This window comes from Sphaerodactylus townsendi, linkage group LG06, assembly GCF_021028975.2.
Source record: "Sphaerodactylus townsendi isolate TG3544 linkage group LG06, MPM_Stown_v2.3, whole genome shotgun sequence".
Classification (NCBI taxonomy): domain Eukaryota; kingdom Metazoa; phylum Chordata; class Lepidosauria; order Squamata; family Sphaerodactylidae; genus Sphaerodactylus; species Sphaerodactylus townsendi.
The window spans coordinates 84,776,427-84,783,391 of NC_059430.1; the positions used below are offsets into that span (position 1 = coordinate 84,776,427).

The following is a 6,965-nucleotide window of genomic DNA, read 5'->3' on the forward strand; positions in this document are numbered from 1 at the left end:
CCATCAGCTGGCCTGGATACCTGAAATTCCCTGTGACATCCATTTTTTATTGTGATCTACCCTGAGCCCACTTTGGTGGGAGAGGGCAGAATATAAATAAATAATAATTGTGTAATATATGTGTTTTTGCAACTTTTCATTTTTGTTGACATTGCATTTTCCACTTTCTCATGGCTTCTTCATCATGCTTTGAATAGATTTCAACACATAAATAATATGCATACAAAAACATTTTTTTTAGTCTCACTGATCGGGGGCACCGGTATTAAAAACAACAACCAGACAGTACAAATAAACCCCCAGAACAGGTTTGTAATCAGCTCTCACTTTTATTCATTCATTTACAATTGTCAGACAATTTGTTAAATATATTTATTTTTACATACAGACTGAACGTCCAGTAAAGCAACTGGAACATAAAAACATATAACTTTATATCACCATGTTTTAATAAAATATACACCACTTTTATACATTATAGGCTTGGCTGGTTGAGAAACAAAACAGGATGTGCTAAAATTGTAAAAACAAGCTGGTGTGGGACTGGTCCATACATACATTGCGGAAGTGGGAGGCAGTATTCTTCACAAGTCACTTCAATATTTCAAGCTCAAAGGAGACAAGATCATGGATCTGAATACTTCTTTAAAAACTCTTTAAAGAAAGTGCAGGGAATCTTCCGACTCACAGCATCCCCTTTTCCTTCAAAGGATTAAAAGTAGTGTATGGGAGGGGCCTACAAGAGCAAAATGCCCTTCTCCTCCACAGTTCAAACTGGGGCCACATGCAGCCGTAACTGAGTTTTTAAAGACCAACAGAGTCTCTGTCTTTTCTGAGTTTCAGTATGATACAGGCAAGTCTGTCTAAAGCCACCACAGAGAAAACAGAAATCACTGTAGGAGTTCTAACGCCAGCCTAGATAAACTGTTCATGATCTAGGGAAAACTGTTTCTGAAGCACACTAATTAAGTCTACCAGGAGTAAAGGGTGGGGAAGAGAAGCAATTAAGAGAAAATGCATGCTTGAATGGAAAACAAAATAACTGTTGACCCAACACTTAACTGCAGGTAACTTAAAAATTGTATCTAAGTACTGATCATGCACTTAGATACTTTTAAATAATATGGCTGTAATCCTAAAGAAAATTTCCTGGAAATTAGCCCCATTGAATAACATAGGACTTGCTTCCAAGTAGACTATTTTAGGATTGCTCCTTAGGGCTGTAACATAAATTTATTCTATGTGTTGCTGTGATCCAGGGAGCAGAGCAGAACTTCTCATGATCCAGGGAGCAGAGCAGAACTTCTCATAGTTTTGAGTGCTAATGAGGCAGGGTTGGCAGATTTGTGCTATCTTCTCACCTCCTTTGGTAGGTTACATAAAATGAATTAAAATGTCAAAACCAATTTAGATAAATGTATCTAAAGCCAATATGTACTGCAACATTATGTATTTATATATATACACATATAAAGCTTTATTTAATTACACATGCCCAGTTGTTGAATGTAATACAATTCATATTTACTACATACAAAAGGTTTTTTTTAGAAACTAGTTTCTTATACTAATTTAACTGCCTTGATCCCAAGAGATGCAAGTCAGATTAGGAAATGTGTTTGATATTTACTAATAAATCTTGTGGTTAAAATATTTTCATATACAGTACTTCTGAACACCATTAGCACTTTGTTACAAAACAGCACAGTGATGATTATTGGCACATTTAAAAAACTCCTTCTGTATGCGAAAATACACAAAATAGATAATTGCCCAATTTTTTCTGATTTTTAAAATCTACATAATTGCCTTTAGAGAATTCAATTGTACAATACCAAAACATTTGTCACAGAGAAGAATGTACTTTGCTAACTTCTCTTCTTTTAGACATGGCATAATTCTCACTATTCTGTAGTTTATGCCAAATGGTTACTGTACACAAGGCTATGAAGATTTATAGAAAATAATAATATCCCCACTCCCCCCAAATGTGACTTTTATCTCAGTATCATTTCATTGTCAGTAGCTACATTTAAGCTGTAAAAGTTACCCGCAATAACACACTATATATATATGTTTTAAAACCATAAAGCATGTATTGTAGTCTCTCTGCTTCTGGCCTGACACAAAATTCTGGATAGAAGGCAATTTAAAAGAAAAGTGCACAAATAAATTTGCTCTTAAAGTGCTCATTATGCCTTTCAGCCATCAGGCTACAGTATATTTATAATACATAGTTTTTAATCTCTGAAACACTGATTTCATCCAATTTTCTCTCATTTAACAATAATTTATTTTTTAAAATCATTTAAAAATCTCATAATAGTGCAGGAATAACCATAAAGACACTGGAACATCTGCACAAGTTCCATTAAATGAATGGAAACAGTGCAAGAGCACGCAGATTTGATTTCTGGACAATTTCCAAAGCTCATTCTAGTAAGCTGACACAGTGGCTTTTCATCATCCAGTCTGGACTAGCACTGGGCAAATGTCACCTTCCCCATTTTGATTCAGAATAGACCTGATTTTTTTCTGTGTTTTGTCAGAGAACATGTGGAGAATGGTCAGGAGTTGTATGAAAATTTGGGCAGATCCCTGTTGGTCTTCTACAGACCCCTTGAGGGTTTGACATTCATCTTAAAGCTTCCAGAACAACTGGCAACAAACTGGGAGAATTTGGAGCATGTGGAAGAACAGCCATAGTTGCTAAGAGTTCTAGGTTTTGTAACTGAATTTATTCTGGCTCAATATATTTTATAAATATATTACACACATAAAATAACAGTGTTGCCAGCAGCAATAGAAACTCCCAAATATGCATAAAACTAGAGAGACTGGAAAGTTCACATGGCTCAACTGAAAGTGAGGCTGAGTTGTTCCTGCAGTGACACAAACTGGGCCCACTCAGGCCATATCTGGGCTGCAGAACCAGCCATGGGTGTTGGCTCACCTGCTGCCCCTTCCCACACACTGCCCAGGTCTGAGCCAAGTGAGCCTTGCAGCATTAGTGGTGCTACAGGTCCATAGCTTTGTTTGTTCCAGGGCTGCCAGCAGCCCTTCAGGGCAATAGTCCACAGAGAACTTTCCCTGTAAATTAGATGGCCAGCCCATCCCACCCTAGAAACTTCAATGTGTCATAGGGAACCTGAGGAATTGAAAGATGGATCCCCCCTTCTCAGCTTTTGCTCATTCCACCTGCAATTTAAGTACATGAGAGAGGAAGGAAACTAACAGAAGAACTATAGAGACTGCTGGTGCTGAGGCAAGCTGATTAAAAGCCAAACGTTGGCAGAGCTGGCCATAGGTTGTATAATCCAGGATGCTGTTTCCAAACCCATCCAAGTCATGAAATTTAGTGTAAAAAATGTCTACTTAAAAGGTGAACTATTTAAAAGGTGAACTGAGCATACTTGCCAACATGTCCTCTGCAAATATTTGTACCAAACAGCTTCATTCTATAAAATCCCAGTGATCCATCTTTCTTTTTTTCTAAACTGGGGGGTTGTTCCTAGCCTGAGAATTGGCATGTTCTTGTTTGGTTTTATAGTCAGTCTACAGTCTGTGGCTTTCCACAGAATCTTCTATACTGCAAGAAACAGAGCAGGGACTACCATTTTGGCTATGTTTAAAATACATTTCCAAACTGCCTAATGGTAGTTAATATTTATAGAATTCATTATGACAGATTCTCATCTCTATTAATGGTGGGCATCAACTATAAAAAGTTGGTTCCAACAGTAGTGTGAATTTCTTTCGACATAAATTCTACCTGAATCATCCTGTTCTCAATGTATTACCAAAAGGGATTCCACTGTAGTTCACCAAGACTGAGTACATAACACATATAAGAGGTAAGGCTGTAAATCTTCTAAAGTTCCTGAAGGACTGGCCCCCATTTAATGATGCTTCACATATTAATTGAGGAAAAACATCAGATAAGCACAGGAAACCATTCTAAATCTGCCCACATTCATAATAAAATGGGAGGATTTGATTAATTGGGTGGGAAAAGAGCCAAAGTTAAGCAACAGTGATCCAGAATGGGTTCCATGGAAATATTCGGGTATGTGTGATGATCAAATAGATGGTCAGCACCAGTTTCTTATTTGGGAGGTTGGGATCCATTCTTCTTCCCTCCCAAGTAGTGATTTTTATTAGTAAAGACATGTTCCTCAAACCCAGTCCTGCACAGACCATTGTGCCCACAAGCACTAGTATTTTAATCCGTGCTGCATGGTTTGGGAATAGAATGTGTTCCACCAAATGGATCTTTCCACAGAAGCCGGCTTCTGCCTGCAGTTTAATTTTGCCAGACTGAGCTAAGTAATCAGAAGACGAGATGTTTAAGATGCCACACCATCTGAAATTCCTAAATTACACCATCCTCCTAGTAAAAGTTAGTTATAGAAATCTTGTGCTTAGGCATGCTATTCATACATAATCAAAAATCAAGATTTGCCACAGGAAATTAACCTGTAATTGAATACATGTTTTGGGAATATAGGGACTAAATCCCCTTTAACAAAGTCACCTTAAACTTAATATATGCAAAATATATTTTTAGAAAATCTGTTCCAAAATAAATATTAATTATAAACATTCACAGATTTTAAAAATAAAACCCTCAATTTTTAAGAACCAATTTCAAGTATTGAAAATTTACTTCTAAAATAAATAATTTTTGGTGCTGTGATAAACATGGACAGGAGATACAAAATGTTTTTAATATTACAGCACAAGAAACATTGAATTGAAATGCTGAGCCAGCATGTCCATTAAAAAATAAGAGCCAGGAAAGGAGGCATTCTTTCTCTTTCCTTTCGTGCTCTTGTTAGTGAGCTGAAATGCTTGCCTTTTGGTTTCTAACAGGTGGAAACAAGGCCTGACTTTAAAAAATACTTTAGAAGAAGATGAAAATAAACTTCAGAAAAATAGCTGAGAATGGTGCATGGCTGAAAGTAATTTAAGAGAATGTCAAGGAACTAGGATACTGGCCAGTGTTCTTCTACTGATAAAGGCCTCAGCATAGCCTGAAAAATAAGAAGGTTAATATAAATTGGAACATTATTTGCAAAGCTGCCTGAAAACTTAAGTCACCAACAGCCATGCTGTGATTATATCAAGCAAGCCATAAGCAATCCTTGCTGTCCCATAGCAGATAAACTAATGTAGCAGCATACGGATAGACCACTAAGTAACCAGCTGGATTCTACTTGGCTTTAAGATCAAGCCCTGCAAAATACCGAGCCCAATTTCAACTCTCATAATGTGCTTAACCTCAATACATATTTTGGAGGCTTTTTCCTGGATTAAGGCAGGTAAATCTAGTGAAGGCATATTTAGGGGTTATCAGTATTAAAGGCAACATTTTGGCACAGGCTCAGTTGTCATTGCATTTCATTGGCCGGAAAACTATGATAGGAACTGTTGGGTCTAAAATAAGATGATGTTTAGGACCAGGCAGAAACCAGTTGAGTCATAAAAGCAGCAGGTTTTGTTTCCTTGCTTTCTTGGAGGCAGACACAGATAAAAGGCAATGTATGTCTCCCAGTGGAACCTTGAATGGGTAAATAGAATGAGACTACTAAGAAAGTAAAAACTCCTCTACCAAGGAATATAGCTGCCTTGGAAAGTGGATCCAGAGGTATTTGCATCACTGTGTGGGAGCTTACTTTTCAGCAGCTTCCTAATTTTAAACTAAGGTTTTCAAAGGTATTTATATATTTGATGGAACAGTTTATCAAAGAAGAAACAAGGAAGGGAGAGAAAGTAAGCCAGTTGTCCATGTCCCAGGGCAACCTTTTGGAGCTTTTATGCAAAACTCCCCAAGTGGCACTTTAAACCGAGAATTACAGGCAGCACACACCAGGGATCTTCCACCTCTGAGGAGCGGCTATAACAACAAATGAATACACCACATGAATGATGAGTGGAAAAGAACCTCCAAGTAGTGCTGCTACTGAAGAAGGAAGATGCGCCTTGGTGCAAAAACACAGATGAATGGTATACAACATTGTCCCTGTTTTCATCTGAAAACTGTTAGAGATTATGCTGTTTCTTTAAAAGTTATTCTAAGTTATGAACTGAGAATCTGAAGGAGTTGCTTGTGACACAGGAAAGAAAATTTACACTGTTTAGAACTGAAATGCCCTCCTGTTATGTCGGGATTTTTAAAAAATTTTGCTCCACAAAGTTACAAGGTTTGAAAAGATATTTCAGTTTTTAAAGGTGGACTATATTATCCTTCTAAGTTAAAGGACAATTCATTTGCCTTTAAAAATACTTCTGCTGAAGAATGTCAGATTTGATGAAATGTTACTTTTTCATCACAAGAAAAGATGCATTGATTTTTTTTGACCTAGCATGGAGACAGCCTCATTATACTGAAGGAGACTATGAGGAATATATGAAGGTCAACATACCTTATTCTTTTTGATTCCCAAAACACATATGAGTCAAATTTTCAAAAGCACTTTTGTTGGAAGAGGAAATATAAGAAAAGCAAAAACACTGAGGGGAATATCAGAAGATTTGTTTTTTTATACCTCGCTTTCCTATACCTTTAAGTAGACTCAAAGCAGCTTATAATTACCCTCCCATCCCCTCCCCGTAACAGACACCTTGTGAGGTAGATGGGACTGAGAGAGGGTGAGAGAGTTCTGAGGGAATTGTGACTGGCCCAAAGTCACCCAGCAGACTTCATGTATAAGAACAGAGAAAGAAACCTGGTTTACCAGATTAAGAGTCCACTGCTCATGTGGAGCAGTGGGGAATCAAACCAGTTTCTCCAGATTACATTTCATTGTTCTTATACACTACACCATGCTGGCTCTCTCAAAGTATTAATTATTTTGATTAGTGCAGTTACAACAACAAATATTTAAAAAGACTAAAATCAGACACATTCTTTAAAATTACTTATTCAGTTTTAGGCATGCAACTGAAGAAGGGGGGTTTGGATT

At 37.1% G+C, this 6,965-nt stretch overlaps 1 long non-coding RNA gene across 1 annotated transcript; it reads right to left on the reverse strand.

Annotated features, from left to right (window-relative positions):
• Positions 1–309: 309 nt before the first annotated feature.
• Positions 310–6,682, reverse strand: LOC125434598. Its single transcript, XR_007244803.1, has 2 exons — positions 1,304–6,682; positions 310–1,273 (listed from the first exon to the last, which is right to left on the reverse strand). It is a non-coding gene; the product is annotated as an uncharacterized LOC125434598 (long non-coding RNA).
• Between the last annotated feature and the right edge of the window lie 283 nt (positions 6,683–6,965).